This window comes from Oryx dammah, unplaced genomic scaffold (assembly GCF_014754425.2).
Source record: "Oryx dammah isolate SB20612 unplaced genomic scaffold, SCBI_Odam_1.1 HiC_scaffold_27, whole genome shotgun sequence".
Classification (NCBI taxonomy): domain Eukaryota; kingdom Metazoa; phylum Chordata; class Mammalia; order Artiodactyla; family Bovidae; genus Oryx; species Oryx dammah.
The window spans coordinates 61,839,640-61,863,284 of record NW_024070211.1 but is presented as its reverse complement, the minus strand read 5'-3'; the positions used below and the strand labels follow the sequence as shown (position 1 = coordinate 61,863,284).

Here is a 23,645-nt window from a genome sequence, read left to right as displayed (position 1 = left end):
ACTTTCTTTCCAAGGAGTAAGAATCTTTTAATTTCATGGCTGCAATCACCATTTGCAGTGATATTGGAGCCCCCCAAAATAAAGTCAGTCACTGTTTCCACTGTTTTCCCATCTATTTGCCATCAAGTGATGGGACCAGATGCCATGATCTTCGTTTTCTGAATGTTGAGCTTTAAGCCAACTTTTTCATTCTCCTCTTTCACTTTCATCAAGAGGCTTTTTAGTTCCTCTTCACTTTCTGTCATAAGGGTGGTGTCATCTGCATATCTGAGGTTATTGATATTTCTCCCGGCAATCTTGATTCCAGCGTGTGCTTCTTCCAGCCCAGCATTTCTCATGATGTACTCTGCATAGAAGTTAAATAAGCAGGGTGACAATATACATCCTTGATAGACTCCTTTCCCAATTTGGAACCAGTCTGTTGTTCCATGTCCAGTTCTAACTGTTGCTTCCTGAGCTGCATATAGGTTTCTCAAGAAGCAGGTCAGGTGGTCTGGTATTCCCATCTCTTTCAGAATTTTCCACAGTTTATTGTGATCCACATAGTCAAAGGTTTTGGCATAGTCAAGAAAGCAGAAATAGATGTTTTTCTGGAACTCTCTTGCTTTTTCCATGACCCAGTGGATGTTGGCAATTTGATCTCTGCTTCTTCTACCTTTTTTAAAACCAGCTTGAACATCTGGAAGTTCATTGTTCACAAATTGCTGAAGCCTGGCTTGGAGAATTTTGAGCATTACTTTACTAGTGTGTGAGATGAGTGCAATTGTGTGATAGTTTGAGCATTCTTTGGCATTGCCTTTCTTTGGAATTGGAATGAAAACTGGCCTTTTCCAGTCCTTTGGCCACTGCTGAGTTTTCCAAACTTGCTGGCATATTGAGTGCAGCACTTTAACAGCGTCATCTTTCAGGATTTGAAATATCTCCACTGGAATTCCATCACCTCCACTAGCTTTGTTGGTAGTGATGCTTCCTAAGGCCCACTTGACTTCATATTCCAGCATGTCTGACTCTAGGTGAGTGATCACACCATCGTGACTATCTGGGTCATGAAGATCTTTTTTTGTACAGTTCTTCTGTGTATTCTTGCCACCTCTTCTTAATATCTTCTGCTTCTGTTAGGTCCAGACCATTTCTGTCCTTTATTGTGCCCATCTTTGTATGAAATGTTCCCTTGGTATCTCTAATTTTCTGGAAGAGATCTCTAGTCTTTCCCATTCTATTCTTTTCCTCTATTTCTTTGCATTGATTGCTGAGGAAGGTTTTCTTATCTCTCTTTTCTATTCTTTGGAACTCTGCATTCAGATGGGTATATCTGTCCTTTTCTCCTTTGCTTTTCTCTTCTATTCTTTTCACAGCAGTTTGTAAGGCCTCCCCAGACAGCCATTTTGCATTTCTTTTTCTTGGGGATGGTCTTGATTCCTGTCTCCTGTACAATGTCACAAACCTCCATCCATAGTTCATCAGGCACTATCAGATCTAGTCCTTTAAATCTATTTCTCACTTCCAGTGTATAGTCATAAGGGATTTCATTTACTTGTTTACTTGAAATACTTGTTACTCATGTACATTTCGTAAAACTTCGTCCTGCACCTGTAAGAGTGGGTATAGATGAAGTGCACCAGCTACTTCAAACTAACAAATGACACACAAAGTCAAGTTGGGACCAGGTATGCAAAAGGCCAAAATTCAAACTGAACTTCTCTTTTAGGCTTTATTTCATTTTACTTTAATTGGATCTCTAATGAAACTCACTATTTGGTTAACTCCTAAAGAACATGTATTAATGCACTGAAAATGAACAGAGAGAAATGTTAAAACATTTTCAACAATGAACCTGGGATGAACAACATTTTATTACATTTAAGGGACTGTCACTCATTTTCTCTCTCTCCTTCCTTCCCCCAGATTCATTTTTTCTCCTTCTCCCTTCTCTTTTGTCTTCACTTTTTCTTTTTCTTAAATTTGAGATCTGCTTTTCCCCATGTCAAATGAATAGCTGTATCACAAAATACAGCAGCTCTTAGGCAGAAAGGAATTTCAGGATGTCACCAGATCTGAGACCGTAGTTTCAGATCTGATTGCCCCTGAAGGACTCTTAGATAATTGCTTTTCTGGTTCTTAGATCTTACTGCCTCATTCTCAGCATAAGCAGTAATGAGCGGAGGTAAATTTCTAAAGGGGAGAAAGCTTAAAAAAATGACCTTGCTTTAGGTGATATGGTAAGGCCCATTTCTGGAATTATAGAGGAAGATTTGATGCCCACTATACATGCATGCATGAAGCAATAAGCATATATAATAGTCTCATGATTCCAAAGCTTTGGGTATAATACATGGAATGATTTGTCCCATTATAAACCATAATTTATCCTCTCTTTTTATTTCTTCCCAACTGCAAGAATAGTGACCATTGGGAAAAGATGAGTATTTTATCCCATTTTAGCATCTCAGGCAGAGCAACGTAATGTAGACTATGATTCAAATTGAGTAATTTCCATGTAAAAATGACACATATCTTACTATCACATCCCTGATACATTAAACTGTGTGTGTGTCAAATGAAAGATTCTGTCCTGGGTAATAAAGAAGAATTTTCAGAGAACTTGGCTGAAGCTGTGGGCAAAGACTCAAAGAACTGCAAGTTTCCTTTTGGCCTATGAAATTTTGCTACACTTCCATGATATTAAATTTCTATAATGAGGGATGACAAATTGATCAGGGGAAGGGAGGTATTTTGCTTACAAAGAGGGGGCAAATGAGCACAGGCTTTGAAGCTGATCAGGGCAGGCTGAAAGCTTCCCTTCCACTGGAGGGCAGGCAAATCATTTACCCTTCTGAGCAACAGTTTCCATATCTGTCAAAGGAGCATGCTAATTTCTGTGGTTACACATAATGTAGGAAGCATGGGACATAGTAGGTAATAATACCTTTGTTATAGTTTAGAAAGTGGTGAATGTAGAGTATCAACTAAATTGCAGGGCAAGTTAAAACTGTATAAGATGTGTGATACCATTTATGTGCAATTGATTTGATCATTTAAGTAATATTTACCCAATAAATAGAACCTTTTCTCACAATAAGTAACTTCATAAGGCAAAGCTTAGCCAGATTCCATCTGCATGTTTTGAAAACATTTTGTAATTCTGAGCACGCTTATAACTGCTTAGGACAAGGAGGTGGAATGCTGGAGGCCAGCTTCCAGGCTTCAGGTCTTTTTCTTATTCTTTTATCTTACAGATTATTATAAAATATTGAGTACAGTTCCCTGTGCAAAGGAGTAGGTCCTCACTGATTGTTGATTTTTTTAAATAATAGTGTGTATATGATAATTCCAGTCTCTTAATTTCTCCCCCATCACCTTCTGCTTTGGTTATCATGTTTATTTTCTATGTCTGTGTGTTTCTTTTTGTTTTGTATATAAGCTCATTTGTATCTTTTTCTTAGACTCCATATATAAACCATAAGATAGAAAATGGTATGTGTACACACACATATACACACACACAATGAAATATTCCTCAGCTATAGAAAAGAATGAAATAATGCCAGCAATTTTGATGGACCTAGAGATTACATACTAAGCGAAGTAAGCTAGACAGGAAAAGACAATTTATTCCTTTAAATGTCAAAAGTAGTTGAGATATATCCATATCCAATGTCTCTAGCATTAGAAAAGATACTTTGGGTGCTTTATCAGATCATAAATATTAAGATTTGTTTGGCAATGATTGGAGAGCTAGGAACTGATTGATTAGAAACATTAAACCTTTGCTGCCTAAAATATTAAATTGGCTTCATACAGAAGGGAACACTTCAATGAGCCAAGTGTTAGCTACAGGGTGGGCTCTTGATGCAGAGAACAGATGGAAAACAACAAAGTTGAAGACTGTCAGTATCTTGCTGGTATTCTTGACTTGTATACAGAATCAGCAGTTGCTCATGTATATAAGATTATGTCCCTTGAGAGTTCAGACGGAAAATGTTCTCATTAAAGCTAAAGATAAAAAGATCAGTACTTACTGGAGAAGACATTTTGTGGATATCCTCAACTAAATTTCAGTGGTTTATAACTATATATTTAATTTCCTTCCACAGAACCTAGTAAACAGCTATACTACCTTGGAGTCTCACAAGTGTTTTATGACAAAAGCAGCTCATGAGATAAATGAAAAAAACATAAAGCCTATAGAATAGACTACAATTTTACTAACATCTTTAATTTTTAGAAAAATTGGCTCAGTTCCCACCCTTTAATGATCTAGAATTTCCAGTAAATCCTGGAGAAACTTGAGAATGTTATGAGAGCAAAAAATATTTAAGGAAAGAGACATTTCACATCACGGTAAAGATGCACATAAAGCCTTGATTGCTATGTGCATCCTTGGTACCGCCTCCTGCTGCCACGCAGACATGTTTTGTATTTTCCTGAGACTGACTTTGTCTGCATTACTTTGACCCCAGTTGTAGGTGTATTCTGAATCTCTGTATCTTCCATTAAGACTTCTACTAACCATTCACCAGGAAAATACTGCCCCCCCCAAAAAACCCTATTTTTAGAATTCTCTTGTTTTCACAGATTAGACTCATTGTCCTTCAATTTAAGTCTGTTTTCTGCACTTACTCTCTGACCAGATGCCTTCTTTAGTTGACCTACAGGTTCAACTGATGCTGAGTCTACTTAGATTGCAAGATTTTTTTCCCTTTGGTGGTGGTTATGGAAATGTATAATTGAAATTTAATAAATCTCAATGATGAAAGAGCTACCTTGGTATTTTTCTGTAATGGGACTTATCCTTTTTCTTTAATTGGAGGACAATTACTTTACAATATTGTGATGGCTTTTGCCATACATCAATATGAATCAGCCATAGGTATATGTGGAATTTATCCTGATAACTTTGAAACTGAAGACCATACCCCCAAAATATAAAATGAATATTTGTGATTTGCAAAAAATAGCTATTCATGGGCACTGTATACTCCTTTTTATTTTATTCTCCTCCCTTTTTACTTTATTTTCACATTTCCCTTTGGAAATATAAAATGGTAATTTTAAAAAATGGTATTGTTTTCTTAGAGATAATGAAATTTTAATTTGCTGTTATAAATAAATAAAGGAGAAAATAGATTCATGAAGTAAGGAGCTGCTAGTAACCCATTTTCCATGTGCTTTTGTTCCCTGTTACATGATGGAGAAGTTTGTATACACATGTACAAAAATGCTGTTATCTTAGAGATTATTATTTTGTCTCCATTTTCATAGGAGAAAAACAATCCTTTTTAGAAAATTTAATATTTGGTAGATAAATCTCTATAAATGATCAAATTGTTTGGACCTTGCTCTAAGGCTTCGAAGAATTATGCATGAAAATAATTCCTAATGAGTGCATAATAAATATGTAGCTTTTCTCCCTGCCCTGATCCTGGTCTTACTCACAAATAACCAAGACCCCATGGAGTAGCTTCTTGTGAACATTTCTAGCAATGTTCTTTGCATGGGTGCCCACAAGCATACATACACATATTTTATCCACCTCTTTTTAAGGATAAACACATTGTTCTAGATAGGTTAATTGTTCTGATCTAGATTTTCTTAACCTATAGAAAATATAGATGTAGTTCATGCTTCTTGAAAAATTATTACAGGATACCAGAGTATATTCGTACGTACCCTATATACTAGGTAACAATTGCTAGAAAATTATGGCAACAGACCCACTGCTTGTTTTTATAAACAAAGTTTTCCTGGAACACAGACACATTCATTTACTTACATGTTACATGGCTGCTTTCTAATGGCAATGGCAGAGTTGAGTAGTTGTAACAAAGAATGCATGGCCCACAAGTCTTAAACATTTACCATCTGGCCCTTTAAAAAACTGTTTTCAACTGCTTCAATAAGATTTAATATGCTCAGTTGCTAATTTGTGTCCAGCTCTTTGTGACCCCATGGACTGCAGCCTGCCAGGCTCTTCTGTCCATGGAATTTTCCAGGCAAGAATACTGCAGTGGATTGCCATTTCCTTCTCTAGGATTTAATATAGCAGGTTATGATATATAATAGAATGACATGACACATAGAAAAGAACGCATAAGTATATGGCTTGACAAACTCTAAATAATAAAATAAACAAATCTATGTCATCAGCTTCCAGGCCAAGAAACAGAGTATTGCCAGTACCTTCTCATGGCAGCTTCTGTCAACACTGGCAATAGTTCTTTATACCTGTCTTGTAATATTCCATTATTTGAGTTGACTTTAATTTGTTAAACATTTTCCTGTTCATAAGCATATTGTTGCTGTTGTTCAGTCATTAAGTCACGTCACACTGCTTGTGACCCCATGGACTGAAGCACCCCAGGATTCCCTGTTCATTACCATCTTCCAGAGTTTGCTCAAACTCATGTCCATTGAGTCGGTGATGCCATCCAACCATCTCATCCACTCTGTTATCCCCCTCTCCTGCCTTCAGTCTTTCCCAGCATCAGGGTTTTTCCAATGAGTTGGCTCTTTGCATTAGGTGGCCAAAGTACACAATGTTTTTTTTCTTATTATTACATCTTTGTATGTATTTCCTTGCACCTTGGAAGACAAAGAATTGATGTTTTTGAACAGTGGTGCTGGAGAAGACTCTTGAGAGTCACTTCAATAGCAAAGAGATCAAACCAGTCAATCTTAAAAGAAATAAATCCTGAATATGCATTGGAAGGACTGACGCTGAAACTGAAGATTCAGTATTTTGGAATGAACAGCTGACTCTTTGATATCTAGATCCAGAAGATTCCCCAAACAAACTTTCTCATCCATTAAGCAATCACTGCTCATCCTCCCCTCACCCAGCCTGTGGCAACCACTCATCTGCTTGTTGTCTCTATTGATTTGCCTATTCTGGACACTTATTATAAATGGAATCACACAGTGTGGCCTTTTGTGTCTGGCTCCTTTTTCTTAACATACAATCCAGTGATTCCACTACTGGTTGTATACATAGGTGTTCAGAAAAACTCGTAACAAAAATTCATAACAGCATTATTATGCCCCATATCCCAAAGATGAAAACAACACAGATTTCTATCAACTGATGAAAGGACAAACAAAATGAGATATATACATGCAATGGAATATTATTCAGCCGTAAAAGGAAATGAAGTGCTGACACATGTTGCAAAATAGATGAACCTTGAAAACCATTATAGGTTATTTATTGTTATTTAAAAATATTTGCATATTAATAGAAATTGTATATCTCGACCTGAGAGACTTTGGCTTTTGTATTCCCAAAGCTGAAAGCATTAAAGGAAATGATTTAGAAAGCCAGGCAATGTGTCTCTCACTGTCATACCCTTTCCACACTAGAAACAATTTCCTCAAGAGTTGGAGTTGATGAGGCTGAGAGGAGTGAATGAGAGTCAAGAATTTGTGCAACCAGGGAAAGAGATTCTATGACTGCTCCCTTGTTCGCATCTTGCCCTGGACAGACAGAAGACCCAGAGAGCTCTGGAGGAAGCAAAAACAGAAGGGATATTTCCCACAAAGAATGGAGGACAGTGGCCTCCTGCTGAGAGGATGAGCTTCATGGTGCTCAGTTCATCTCAACCAGGGCCACCCTGGACACAGCTCCTAGGACTCAGTGTGGCCCAGAGGCAGCAATGTGATGGTCACATCCTTCGGTCCCACCTGAAAGTATCAGAGAGAACTAGAAGGGAGTGAACAAATGGCCCAGGGGCTACATTATGGCAGCTACCTGTGTATAGTGATGGCTGAGCATCTTTGGAGCATGGAAGCAGCAATCTCTGTGAACATGTGAACTCAACTTTAGATAACTCCCTACTGCTTTCCCCGCTTTCATGACAGACAACAAGATAAAATATACCACATCTCTTTGGTATTTCACAAACCTCTAGAACTCGGACATGGTCTTTGGAGAAGTCTAAGGGAAACCAGCTTCAGTTGAGATGAATTTCTCACCATTTCGTTGGATGGATTTTTGATCATTAGAGAAAAATAAAGAAAAGGATCATTTCTTTTTGACACCTTGGTCTTTGCAATTATACTTCACTTCTTTATACATGTGTCAATAGGATTTCTTTCTTAAATTTCTATTTTCATTCTTTTTGTTGCTTTCTGTTGCTTTCAGAGAGGAAGATGAAGTGAACTGAATCACTTTGCTGTGCATCTGAAACTAACACAATGTTGTGAATTAACTGTGCATGTGAGTGTGCTCAGTCATATCTGACTCTTTGAGACTCCATGGACAGTGGCCTGCCAGGACCTTCTGTCCATGGGATTTTCCATGCAAGAATACTGGAGTGGGTAGCAATTTCCTACTCCAAGGGCTCTTCCTGACCCAGGGATCAAACCCTTGTTTCCTATATCTCCTGCATTGGCAGGTGTATTCTTTATCACTGTGTCACCTGAGAAGATAAATTAACTATATTTCATAAATATATATATATATATAAATTATATTTCAATAAAAAGGGAGAGAGAACAAAATAAAATGAATTGATACAAAAGATTTTTGTAAAAATAAAGAAAAAGTAATATTACCAATGTCAAGCTCTTGGATTGTCTAAGGGGTCTTATTTGATTTTTCTAAACCATTACAGCAGACAGAATTCATTTGGGAAGAGACGATTAGCTGCATAGGTAAGGACTCATCATGTGTGGTTTGCAAATGGAAAAGAAGAAAGCCAACACCAGGAGAGATGTCCTGTCTCACTACCTTGTGTCTAGTGGTCCTAGATTGTCTTGAGCCCAAGGTTAAAGGACTATATCAGTTGAAGAGTTTGACTCTATCAATTGACTATATAAATTTAAAGAAGAGCTCAGCAAAATGTCTTAATTAAAACTAAGCGTACAAAGTCTGAGGATATACATGCAGGGATTAGGAAAGCTTAATTAGATATACCAGAAGGAGAATGGATACATTGACTTCAAAGAAACAACTCCAAAGAAGCTGTGTTATATTTGAAGACAAAATACCCATCTAGGGTTCATGCTGGGCAAACCCACATGATCTGGACAGACAGAATTCAGTTTGGGTGTGGACAAATTGATGAGGTCTTTATCATCAAGACTGAACAAGTGAAACAAAGATAATCATTCAGTTGGGCAAACCAGTGGTTTTCTGAGCTGAGTCTGCAATCTGATTTGGAGACTGGCTTCGTCATTAGACTGTTCCACTGTGGAGTGGCCAGGACCATTTTTCTCTTCTCCAGCTGTTTATTATTGTTAGACACCCTTTTTGTTTAGATATAAAATTGCCTGACAAGGTAAAATGAAGTGACGTTATCTTTCTAATGAACGTGTAATGGCCATGCTGGTTTCAGCCATAGTGATTGAGCACCCCATGTGTGTGATCCAGAGAAATAATTAGACATGCCTTGAATGAATCTCCCTTCTGGATGCCTTTGGGAAGGAACAGTGGTGGTATGATGTCACCAGGAGTGGGAATTAATATGTCTTTTGTTTTTCTTTCAATGGCACCTCATTTACACTGTGAGAATTTCCTAAGACAGTGTCCTCTCCTCTTTCTCAAGACATTCTGATATGTCCCAGGGAAGGATTGGTGCCCAGTAGTCAGTTGTTTAGCCCAAGAGGAGCAGCAAGTTCAGCGGCTATTTTGATTCATGTGCACAATTGATGCTCCTGGAGGATTTCTAATGGGTCTATAACATCTGCTCAGTCTCTGATGATACAGAAGAGATACCCGAGGCTCACATGGGAGGTGACTGGTGTGCTGAATTGTGTGAAATCTTGAAGACAGGCAAGTCCATGTTCAAATCAAGTATGCCAGAAATAACGATCTTTGTGGCCTGGAATGAGTTTTGGAGCTGTTCTGAGCTCTAGATTTCTCCACTGAAATATAAATAATAATTCTATCCTAAATTCTTCACTGAAATCCACACATGCCAATCTACTATGTACCAGAGTCAATTTGGAGAGACAGATTTATTTTTACTCATTCAGAAATATTTGGTGAGAATCTATTACATTCTAGGCCACTAAGATGAATGCCAAAAAAAAAAGCATTGCAGCAGTATGTGATGGATACGATGGATGGATGGAGATGATGTCAAGGTTTTGTGAGAGCATATAGAAGACTCTAAAGGACTGGTGAGATCAGGGAAAACTCAGAGGGGAGCTGCTGTTCCGTAGTGTTGAATGAGGAAGAGAAACTTCCCAAGTGGGGAATAGACTAGATTTCTCTAGATGAAAGAGACCCAGACCCCAAACCAGGAGCTTCTGACTCCTAATCTAGTGCTGTTTTTCACTGCTGTATTTTCAATCTTCGTTTGAACTTTCAAGGATAGATTCTAAATATGATAACAGAGGTGTTTGGAAAGATCATATTAAACCACCCATGAATCAACTATGAAGAACCATTTAAAATACAGATTTTCATCTGTCTCTCACAGCCAGAATTGACATTCTGATGCTTTTCATAGAGGATAATGCCTAACTTAAAAAAATTAATATCAAAATCTAAATTATGAGAGATGGGGTGGAGAGAATGCATTACATGGTAAGAATTATTTAAGTCATTGAGATAATAAAACCTTCATTCTCATAACAAGGATGAGATAATGAGATGAATCCTTCCAAGATTTAACAGATTTATTATTCTAATGAACTCTACCTGACAGTTTTGAACTGTATATAAAAACTTATTAATCTTTTGATAGACACTGAGATTTTTCTTCCTTCCCATCGAGGTGTATATGAAAAAATTATGGCTGAAATTGCTCACTGAAATTTTCCTCATGGCAGAGTGTCATTTTGAGGATATGTCTCTTTGCCATCCTGATTTTATTGAATTAAACTGGGGAAATAAAACTCTGTAAAGAAGAAATTAGAGGTGTAATGATGGAGGAGATTAACTGGCATGTGGGTCCAGTGGTAAACAAAATTAAGCACAAATTAGATTTTTATCTGCCAGCTCAGCAGGATTCTGTCTTGTTAATTTAACAGTCTTTTTAATTTTACAAAGATGTTCTGAACATCTATTTTGTGCCAGGCACAGTGTTGGTGCCAGGGACACAAAGTTAACTAGGATATGGCTTCTGTGCTTGAGGATCTCAGCTTGTAGGGAGCATGGACTCCCAGGCAGGCAATGAAGGGATTGATTACTGACATGGTCAAGGTATAAGAAAAGGAGCAGAATGAATGGATTGGAAGTCTTCAAGTGTTTAAAGAATTGTTGGAGCTGGGATACTAGAGAGAGAGAACAAGTATTTAGAGAGTAGTGGTTAGGGTGTGACATGCATAAAATAGAAACATAGGATGGGGTGCAATTATTGGTAATGTTTCAGTTCAGTTCAGTCGCTCAGTCGTGTCCGACTCTTTGCAACCCCATGAATCACAACACGCCAGGGCTCTCTGTCCATCACCAACTCCTGGAGTTCACTCAGATGCACGTCCATTGAGTCAGTGATGCCATCCAGCCATCTCATCCTCTGTCGTCCCCTTCTCCTCCTGCCCCCAATCCCTCCCAGCATCAGAGTCTTTTCCAATGAGTCAACTCTTCGCATGAGGTGGCCAAAGTATTGGAGTTTCAGCTTCATCATCATTCCCTCCAAAGAAATCCCAGGGTTGATCTCCTTCAGAATGGACTGGTTGGATCTCCTTCCAGTCCAAGGGACTCTCAAGAGTCTTCTCCAACACCACACTTCAAAAGCATCAATTCTTTGGTGCTCAGCCTTCTTCACAGTCCAACTCTCACATCCATACATGACCACTGGAAAAACCATAGCCTTGACTAGATGGACATTTGTTGGCGAAGTAATATCTCTGCTTTTGAATATGCTATCTAGGTTGGTCATAACTTTCCTTCCAAAGAGTAAGCATCTTTTAATTTCATGGCTGCAATCACCATCTGCAGTGATTTTGGAGCCCAAAAAATTCAAGTCAGCCACTGTTTCCACTGTTTCCCCATCTATCTGCCATGAAGTGATGGGATCAGATGCCATGATCTTCATTTTCTGAATGTTGAGCTTTAAGCCAACTTCTTCACTCTCCTCTTTTACTTTCATCAAGAGGCTTTTTAGTTCCTCTTTACTTTCTGCCATAAGGGTGGTGTCATCTTCATATCTGAGGTTATTGATATTTCTCCCAGCAATCTTGATTCCAGCTTGTGCTTCTTCCAGCCCAGCATTTCTCATGATGTACTCTGCATAGAAGTTAAATAAGCAGGGTGACAGTATACAGCCTTGATGTACTCCTTTTCCTATTTGGAACCAGTCTGTTGTTCCATGTCCAGTTCTAACTGTTGCTTCCTGAGCTGCATATAGGTTTCTCAAGAGGCAGGTCAGGTGGTCTGGTATTCCTATCTCTTTCAGAATTTTCCACAGTTTATTGTAGTAATGTTTAAAGTTGTGTTTTTCACATGTTTTTTGATTATGATTCAACAGAAGTCAGAGGTTTTTTAAAATTAATTTTTATTGGCCTATAGTGGCTTTACAATATTGTGTTCATTTCAGGAATACAGCAAAGTGAATGAGCTATACATATATCCCCTCTTTTTTTGGATTTCCTTCTCATTCAGGTCACTAGAGAGCACTGAATGGAGTTCCTTGTGCTACACAGTAGGTTCTCTTTACTTACCTATTTTTATACATAGTATCAATAGTATAGATACTCAGACCCATCTCCTATTCATCCTACTCCCCCTTCTTCTCTTGGTATCCATATGTTTGTTAGAGAGATTTTGTACCTCTGTCTAGTACACATGTATATCATTGAAACAAAGTTTCACAAAACAATCTTTACCCTTCCTGTTGGAAAATTCCTCTGATATTTCCTGTTCTGCTTTGTTCTGTTTATGTAATTAAAAACTGAATTTTATGACATGAATACACTGTCACTCTGGCTTGAATTTCACCAGGAACGGGTGGTTAACAATGGGTAGAAGACAAATTCATTGGCAGCAAGAAGATAAAGAAAATAAGAGACCAGAATATTGAATGGGTTATTCAAGGGTTTTGAAATCACCAAGCATCATCGTAGGGGTAATGGTGGAGAGAGAAAGACAGTGGTCCAGGAGACAGAATCTTCATCGAATTAGGGGAAGTGACCAGGAGACTTTGTTGTTGTTGTTGTTGTTGTTCAATTGCTCAGCCATGTCTGACTCTTTGTGACCCCATGAACTGCAGCAAACTAGGCTTCCCTGTCCTTCACCATCTCCCGGAATTTGCCCAAACTCATATCCATTGATTCGGTGATGCCATCCAACCATCTTGTCCTCTGTCGAACCCTTCTCTCCTGTGTTCAATCTTTCCCAGCATCAGGGTCTTTTCTAATGGATCAGCTTTTTGCATCAGCTGGCCAAAGTATTGGAGCTTCAGCATCAGTTCTTCCAATGAATATTCAGGGTTGATTTCCTCTAGGATTGATTGGTTTGATCTACTTGCAGTCTGAGGGTCTCTCAAGAGTCTTCTCCAGCACCACAATTCAAAAACATCAATTCTTTGGTGCTCAGCCTTCTTTATGGTCCAACTCTCATATATGTACATGACTACTGGGAAAACCACAGCTTTGACTCTATGGATCTTTGTCGGCAAAGTGGTGTCTCTGCTTTTTTAATATGCTGCCTAGATTGGTCATAGTTTTTCTTCCAAGGAGAAAGTGTCTTTTAATTTCATGGCTGCAGTCACCATCTGCAGTCATTTTGGAGCCTAAGTACATAAAGTCTGTCACTGTTTCCATTGTTTCCCCATCTATTTGCATGAAGTGATGGGACCAGATGCCATGATCTTCATTTTTTGAACGTTGAGTTTTAAGCCAGCTTTTTCGCTCTTCTCTTTCACCTTCATCAAGAGGCTCTTAAGTTCCTCGTTGTTTTCTGCCTGAGGGTGGTGTCATCTGCATATCTGAGGCAATCTTGATTCCAGCTTGTGCTTCATCCAGCCTGGCATTTTGCATGACGCCCAAGGTAAGAGAAATTCAAGTAAGATGGTAGGTGTTGCAAGAGGGCATCAGAGAGCAGACACACTGAAACCATACTCACAGAAATCTAGTCAATCTAATCACACTAGGACCACAGCCTTGTCTAACTCAATGAAACTAAGCCATGCCCATGGGGCAACCCAAGATGGGTGGGTCATGGTGGAGAGATCTGACAGATTGTGGTCCACTGGAGAAGGGAATGGCAAACCATTTCAGTATTCTTGCCTTGAGAACCCCATGAACAGTATGAAAAGGCAAAATGATATGATACTGAAAGAGGTACTCCCCAGGTCAGTAGGTGCCCAATATGCTACTGGAGGTCAGTGGAGCAATAACTCCAGAAAGAATGAAGGGTTGGAGCCAAAGCAAAAACAATACCCAGCTGTGGATGTGACTGGTGATAGAAGCAAGGTCTAATGCTGTAAAGAGCAATATTGCATAGGAACCTGGAATGTCAGGTCCATGAATCAAGGCAAATTGGAAGTGGTCAAACAAGAGATGGCAAGAGTGAACGTCGACCTTCTAGGAATTAATGAACTAAAATGGACTGGAATGGGTGAATTTAACTCAGATGACCATTATATCTACTACTACAGGCAGGAATCCCTTAGAAGAAATGAAGTAGCCATCATGGTCAACAGAAGAGTCCAAAATGCAGTATTTGGATGCAATCTAAAAAAGGACAGAATGATCTCTGTTCGTTTCCAAGGCAAACCACTCAATATTACAGTAATCCAAGTCTATGCCCCAACCAGTAACACTGAAGAAGCTGAACAGTTCTATGAAGACCTACAAGACCTTTTATAACTAACACCCCCAAAAGATGTCCTTTTCATTATAGGGGACTGGAATGCAAAAGTAGGAAGTCAAGAAACACCTGGAGTAACAGGCAAATTTGGCTTTGGAATACGGAATGAAGCAGGGCAAAGACTAATAGAGTTTTGCCAAGAGAACTCACTGCTCATAGCAAACACCCACTTCCAACAACACAAGAGAAGGCTCTACACATGGACATCACTAGATGGTCAACACTGAAATCAGATTGATTATGTTCTCTGCAGCCAAAGATGGAGAAGCTCTATACAGTCAACAAAAACAAGACCAGGAGCTGACTGTGGCTCAGAACATGAACTCCTTATTGTCAAATTCAGACTTAAATTGAAGAAAGTAGGGAAAACTGCTAGACCATTCAGGTATGACCTAAATCAAATCCCTTATGATTATACAGTGGAAGTGAGAAATAGACTTAAGGGCCTAGATCTGATAGATAGAGTGCCTGATGAACTATGGAATGAGGTTCGTGACATTGTACAGGAGACAGGGATCAAGACCATCCCCATGGAAAAGAAATGCAAAAAAGCAAATGGCTGTCTGGGGGAGGCCTTACAAATAGCTGTGAAAAGAAGAGAGGCAAAAAGCAAAGGAGAAAAGGAAAGATATAAGCATCTGAATGCAGAGTTCCAAACAATAGCAAGAAGAGATAAGGAAGCCTTCTTCAGTGATCAATGCAAAGAAATAGAGGAAAAGAACAGAATGGGAAAGACTAGAGATCTCCTCAAGAAAATTAGAGATACCAAGGGAACATTTCATGCAAAGATGGGCTCGATAAAGGACAGAAATGGTATGGACCTAACAGAAGCAGAAGATATTAAGAAGAGGTGGCAAGAATACACAGAAGAACTGTACAAAAAGATCTTCACAACCTGGATAATCACGATGGTGTGATCACTCACCTAGAGCCAGACATCCTCGAATGTGAAGTCAAATGGGCCTTAGAAAGCATCACTACGAACAAAACTAGTGGAGGTGATGGAATTCCAGGGGAGCTATTTCGAATCTTGAAAGATGATGCTGTGAAAGTGCTGCACTCAATATGCCAGCAAATTTGGAAAACTCAGCAGTGGCCACAGGACTGGAAAAGGTCAGTTTTCATTCCAATTCCAAAGAAAGGCAATGCCAAAGAATGCTCAAACTACCACACAATTGCACTCATCTCACACGCTAGTAAAGTAATGCTCAGAATTCTCCAAGCCAGGCTTCAGCAATACGTGAACCGTGAACTTCCTGATGTTCAAGCTAGTTTTAGAAAAGGCAGAGGAACCAGAGATCAAATTGCCAACATCCGCTGGATCACTGAAAAAGCAAGAGAATTCCAGAAAAACATCTATTTCTGCTTTCTTGACTATGCCAAAGCCTTTGACTGTGTGGATCACAATAAACTGTGGAAAATTCTGAAAGAGATGGGAATACCAGACCACCTGACCTGCCTTTTGAGAAACCTGTAAGCAGGCCAGGAAGCAACAGTTAGAACTGGATATGGAACAACAGACTAGTTTCAAATAGGAAAAGGAGTACGTCAAGGCTGTATATTGTCACCCTGCTTATTTAACTTATATGCAGAGTACATCATGAGAAACGCTGGACTGGAAGAAACACAAGCTGGAATCAAGATTGCTGGGAGAAATATCAATAACCTCAGATATGAAGATGACACCACCCTTATGGCAGAAAGTGAAGAGGAACTAAAAAGCCTGTTGATGAAAGTAAAAGAGGAGAGTGAAGAAGTTGGCTTAAAGCTCAACATTCAGAAAATGAAGATCATGGCATCCGGTCCCATCACTTCATGGGAAATAGATGGGGAAACAGTGGAAACAGTGTAAGAATTTATTTTTTTGAGCTCCAAAATCACTGCAGATGGTGATTGCAGCCATGAAATTAAAAGACACTTACTCCTTGGAAGGAAAGTTATGACCAACCTTGGATAGCATATTCAAGAGCAGAGACATTACTTTGCCGACTAAGGTCTGTGTAGTCAAGGCTATGGTTTTTCCAGTGGTCATGTATGGATGTGAGAGTTGAACTGTGTAGAAAGCTGAGTGCTGAATAATTGATGCTTTTGAACTGTGGTGTTGGAGAAGACTCTTGAGAGTCCCTTGGACTGCAAGGAGATCCAACCAGTCCATTCTGAAGGAGATGAGCCCTGGGATTTCTTTGGAAGGAATGATGCTGAAGCTGAAACCCCAGTACTTTGGCCACCTCATGCGAAGAGTTGACTCATTGGAAAAGACTCTGATGCTGGGAGGGATTGGGGGCAGGAGGAGAAGGGGACGACAGAGGATGAGATGGCTGGATGGCATCACTGACTCGATGAACGCGACTCTGAGTGAACTCCGGGAGTTGGTGATGGACACGGAGGCCTGGTGTGGTTCGATTCATGGGGTCGCAAAAAGTCAGACATGACTGAGCAACTGAACTGAACTGAACTGACTCTGCATATAAGTTAAATAAGCAGGGTGACAATATACAGCCTTGACATACTCCTTTTCCAATTTTAAACCAGTACATTGTTTCATTTTTGGTTCTACTGAAAAAGAAGGAAAGGTGGCAGCTTCTAGTCTGAATGAAAGTGCTTTAGAAGGAACAGGAGTCTTAGAGAGATGGAAAAAACATGGTGTGGACACAACTATGAAGGATGAGAAGGCATTCGTCCCATGAATGTGAAAGAAAGACAGCTGTCTCTTAAAAGAATTGCAGAGGAAACAGGATCATCAGGGAGAGACAGTTTCTGATTAGAAGATAGAAGGACTATTTAGAGACAGAATGAAAGTGGAGAAGACTTTGCCCTCTGGAACTCATCGTCTGTCCTTGGGTTTGGAGGATGGAGGAAAGAAGGGAGTTCGGGTTAGTTTATAAGATATGTCATGCTTTGAGGGGCTAAGTCATAGACACTCAGTTGTGACTCTGAGAAGAGCCTCTTGAAAGTGAAAGAGGAGAGTGAAAACTCAACTTTCACAATCCTAAGATCATGACATCAAGTCACATCACTTCATGGCAAATAGAAGGGGAAAGATTGGAAGTAGTGACAGATTTTACTTTCTTGAGCTCCAAAATCTCCATGGATGGTGACTGTAGCCATGAAATCAAAAGACACTTGCTCCTTGGAAGGAAAGCTATGAGAATCATAGACAGTGTATTAAAAAGTAGAGACATCATTTTGCTGACAAAGTTGCATATAGTCAAAGTTATAGTTTTTCCAGTAGTCTTGTACTGATGTGAGAGTTGGACCATGAAGAAGGCTGAGGGCTGAAGAACTGATACTTTCAAATTGATGTGCTGGAGAAGACTCTTGAAAGTCCCTTGGACTGCAAGTAGATCAAACCAGTCAATCCTAAAGGAAATCAACCCTGAATATTTAATGGACGGACTGATGCTAAAGCTGAAACTCCAATACTTTGGCCACCTGATATGAAGAGCCAACTCTTTGGAAAAGACCCTGATGCTGGGAAAGACTGAGGGCAGGAGGAGAAGGGGTGACAGAGGATGAGATGGTTGGAGGGCATCACTGACTCAATGGACATGAATTTGAGGAAAGTCCAGGAGACAGTGAAGGACAGGGAAACCTGGTGGTCTGCAGTCCATGGGGTCACAAAGAGTTGGACACAACTTAGCTACTGAACAAGAACAACATTGCACCATGGGCTTTGACATGGCTTCCACTGGGCGCAAGTTTGATTACCCTTCATGACATTACCCTTCAGTAGCATGCAGTATTGAGTCAGGGAGAATTTGGAGGAGTATATCTTATGTTTTCAGATGGTGGAGGGGAATGTGAGATACCACCTGTATTCTCTATGTAAAAATTTAGAAGTTTGGTCAAACAACACAGTGCTGCCAAATCATAATGTAACATGCAGGTGCCAATCGCTATTGAGAAAAAATAGAATTAACTTCTCAGAGGAATTGCGGGAGGGCTTTGCAGAGCAGGTGAACCCTAAGTCCTCACCTGGTTACAAGTAGAGAACATCCATTCTACAAACAAAGGAAAACCCCCCTGGAGGAAGTAAGACCTGAGCTGGCTCTTGCCACTGGTTTAGAACAAACTGTGGGCTACAAAGCACTGGTTCATTTAAATTTAAGTAGTGGATCTGCATTAGCATTTTAAAAAAAGTATAGAACATACTAGAATAAAAAATGATTTAATAAAGGAAAATATAATTTCTGAAGATTTTACATGATAAACAGCTAGTGTAACTGTTCTCTATGGAGCATCATAATTCTTGGTATAAGACCAGTGGTCAGTTACAATCCTCACAAAGAGTGAACTCTGACATTGCCTCTTGAGGTACTTAGGGCATCATTGTGTCTCTCTGGACCTCAGGTCCCTCATCTGTAAAGTAAAGTGCTGGGGTGATATTTTTGTTTTCTCCCAGTTCTAAATTCTCTGATTTCTCTTATTCTCATATAGAAAGATGGCTACAAATTCACAGTAGACAGAATGCTAATGTTTGCTATTTCACAGTATATTTTATCTGAAGTTTTCTGTCCCATGAGATCACAGAATTAAACGCATTATCCTTATTGCTAATATAATAAAATGCCTTTGAAGCCAGAGATTTCATTTGGTTATCACTGACCATCAAGTGACAATTATGTGGTCAAATAATGAATTATATTATCAGCTACATAAATAATGAATTACAGAATCAGTTATTTAAAAGTGATCTTAGATTATAAGAAATTGACTTAATCTCCTAAATCAAGAAAGTATTCCATAGAGCTAAGGAAATTCTTCTTCTATTTTTAAACTGATAACACATACAGCCTGGCCAAAAGATAACTACAGAAGTAGAAAATGGTTTGTCTTAGAGGTTTTTAAAGATCTGTTATAAGTTGCAGTCCTGTTCTACACAGTATGGTTGATTTTTTATAAATCCATCTTTCTCTTTTTTTCTTGACAGCACAGTTATCCATGTGCTTTTCAAGCTGAGCTTTCTAAGTTACCAGTCTTATTTACAATTTTCTAGAAAGAGGTAGAGTGCAACTTCTGATTTTTGAAAGGAAATATTTTTTTTGTGTGTAATAAAATGATTGAATGCAAGGTACTACTGTTACAGTTTCTAATAACGTTCCAGAGATTAGAGAGAAAGCCATGCATAAAAAACATGGTTATCTCTCCGTTTTTAATGTTTATGTTTTAAATGAAAGATTAAAAAAAAACTAGGCTTGATATAGACTTAGACGTTGAGGACAGCATGAGGGAAACTGATAGCCTCACCTTTCTCTTATCTATTGGGTTTTATCATTGATGATCAGCTAATGGGTTTCAAAACTTCTCCTTTATTACACTTGATCTTAGCCAAAAGGCCTAGAAGAGATAATACTTCTCTTTTTTAAAATAGGTTGGGGGCACATCTATGTATCTGTGATGAGAATCAAATTTTTAATGTGATGTTGCAGATAGCCATAGTTGTTCTAAATGATTAAAGATCATATAAAAGTAATAAAAGAAACCTAGTGCAGAAAACAAGAGCCTGCACTACACGGTTGCTATGAACATGAAAGAAAATAGGTCTAAAATTTCTGGTTCAGGGCACATGTATGGTTTAGTTGCTAAGTGGTGGTTTAGTCGCTAAATTGTGTCCAACTCTCATAATCCCATAGCTGTAGCCTGTCAGGCTTCTCCGTCTATGGTATTTTCTAGTTGAGAATACTGCAGTGGGTTGCTATTTCCTTCTCCAGGGGATCTACCCCACCCAGGGATTGAATCTGGGTTTCCTGCATTACAAGCATTCTTTACTGCTTGAGCCACTAGGGAGGCCCCTAGTACCTCCCTAGTACCCAACAAGTAACGTAGTAACGCAGCAAGTGGCAGCTATTATGATTCCTAGAGAATTTGTTAGAAAAAAGGGTCTTTGACCAAAACAAAAAGCAAAAATAACACTCCACGGATTCCTTTCTTTGTTTTTCTTGTAACTTATAATTTCAAACCAGAAAAGTACCAAGAGTAAGAACAGTGCAAGGAACGTGCACACACTTCTTACCCAGTTCATCTACCATTGTTTGTACATGCTCATTCTGTTTGCTTCCCCCACCCATATATCTTTCTCCCTGTATCAATAGAGAGTAAGTTGCATATATTATGACCCTTAAACCTGAAACACTCAAGTATTTCATAAGATATGAATATTTTCATACATAAACACAATATTTTCAAACATAAACTGCTTTGCAGTTGTCAATTTTAGCAAATTTAACACTAGTGCATGCTTTTATCTCATCTACCCTCCACATCTCAATTTTGTCTGTTGACCCAATATTTTTATGGCCTTTTCCACCTCTGAGTAACAGGACTGAGACAGGATCATGTATTACATTTGGTCATCATATCTTGGACATTCCCAGCCTTTCTTTGTCTTTTAAAACATGGACATTTCTAAAGAACATAGCTCCCTCCTTTCCTTAAGTAAGATGTTCCTCCTTTTGGATTTGCATGTGTTTCCTTGGAGATCACTAGAATCAAGACCAAGACATGGAGACCTAGTAGTGTTCATCACTATTGGGTGATTTTTGCTTTCAGAAGGCAAATCTAGGTGTTCATGGGTAGATATCCACATACCTCATGTACATGCCAAAATACAGAAACATTCATATTTGCATGCATATCTACATATACATGAAGGCACACACATGTACACACACATATATGCATATGTTTTCTGGAAATTATGAAATTATACCAAAATCTCTAAATCCAAACTGTCCCCAAAGGTTCTTTCTTACTGCCCCCAACCATTTCATATTTGCATGTCCTTTTTCCCTAATAATTTCAACATATTTTGTAATTTGTTCAATTCTATATGACATCTAAAATTATTTCAGAAATGCTTTGCTCATACTTTACAAGAAACAAATCAACTGAAAAAGAATTTCAGATTTGCTTGCAATTCTCCCATTCCATCTCATCTAAGAGTGAGGGTTTATGGTCAAACGTCATGTTTATAAGTTATTTTGTTAAGTTCTCTTTCTTGTTTTCCTCTTTAATGTGTTACCTCTTTAATGGTTTTCATTTTAAATACATAAAACAGAGTTCCTTTTGTTTAGTTTTACATTTCCTCATCACATCTACTCTGCTTCATTGATTACACAAAAGCCTTTGACTATGTGGGTCATAGCCAACTGTGGAAATTTCTTAAATAGATGGGAATACCAGGCCACCTTATCTGTCTCTTGAGAAATCTGTATGCAGGTCAAGAACAACAGTTAGAACTGAACATAGAACAAAGGACTGGTTCAAAATTAGGAAAGAAGAATGACAGGGCTGTATATTGTAACCCTGCTTGTTTAACTTATATGCAGAATACATCATGTGAAATGTCAGGCTGGATGAATCACAAGCTGGAATCAAGACTGCCAGGAGAAATATCAACAACCTCGGATATGCAGATGGCACCACCCTTACGGCAAAAAGCTAAGAGAAACTAAAGAGCCCTCTGATGAAAGTGAAAGAGAAGGGTGAAAAAGCTGGCTTAAAACTCAACAGTCAATAAGCTAAGATCATGTCATCTGGTCCCATCATTTCATGGCAAATAGAAGGGGAAAAAGTGGAACCAGTGAGAGATTTTATTTTCTTGGGCTCCCCAATCACTGTGACAGTGACTGAAGCCATGAAATTAAAAGACACTTGCTCCTTGGAAGAAAAACTATGACAAACCTAGACAGCATATTAAAAAGCAGAGACATCACTTTGCCAACAAAGGTCTGCACAGTCAAAGCTGTGGTTTTCCCAGTAGTCATGTATGGATGTGAGAGTTGGATCATAAAGAAGGCTAAGTACCAAAGAACTGATGCTTTTGAATTGTGGTGCTGGAGAAGACTCTTGAGAGACCCTTGGACTGCAAGTAGATCAAACCAATCAACTCTAAAGGAAGACAACCCTGAATATCCACTGGAAGGATGGTTGCTGAAGCTGAAGCACCAATGTTTTGGCCACCTGATGGGAAGAGCCAACTCACTGGAAAAGACCCTGATGCTGGGAAAGATTGAGGGCAGGAGGAGAAGGGGGCAGAAGAGGATGAGATGGTCAGTTAGCATCACCAATTCAATGTACATGAATTTGAGAAAGCCCTGGGAGTTAGCAAAGGACATCGGAGCCTGTCATGCTGCAGTCCACGGGGTCACAAAGACTCTGATGAAACTTGATGACTAAGCAGCAGCAACAACAACAAATAGCATCCTTACTGATTTAATACTTTGTAAATGCAGACCATTAAAAAGCTCCAAAAAGGTCCTAAAAATGACACAAGAAGGTGTACACAGAGAAAATCACTCCCATACTACTGATACCTCACCACTACCAACCCCTTGTAGGTAGCCAACATTACTGTTTTATGGTTTATCCTTTCTATATTCACACTGGTAAAGACAAGGAGATGTAGGCATGCTTTCTTATTTCTCTTTATTTTTTTTAAACAAAGAAGTAGCATATACATATTATCCTTTTCATTTTGCTTCTTTAGGAAAAAAAACTTATAATATCTTCTGGAAATCACTCCATAGTTATTCATAGAAATCTTCATCATTCTTTTTCAGAGTTGCATAGTATTCCAACATAGGTATGTAGCATTGATTATTCTACTAGTCTGCCTATACTTGTACTTTCGGGTAGTTTCCAAATTGATGTTTTGAAAACTCAAAGAACACTGCAGCAAACAACATGTTGTTTGAAATATATATTCAGGATAAGCACAATGTTGAAGTTCAGAGTGAAGCCATGTATATATTATTTATTCGGTATTGCCACATTCTGTATGGGTTATGCAATTTGGCATTCTTGAGCTGGAAGGACTATAGCATCTATAGTAATGTGCAACATGTGTGGGTGCCTCTAGGTTTGGTGTGTATCAGATGGCAACCCACTC

General features: G+C 38.8%; 1 pseudogene; it reads right to left on the bottom strand.

Moving 5' to 3' along the window:
* Positions 1–19,963: 19,963 nt before the first annotated feature.
* LOC120855205 lies at positions 19,964–20,103 on the bottom strand (annotated as a pseudogene).
* Between the last annotated feature and the right edge of the window lie 3,542 nt (positions 20,104–23,645).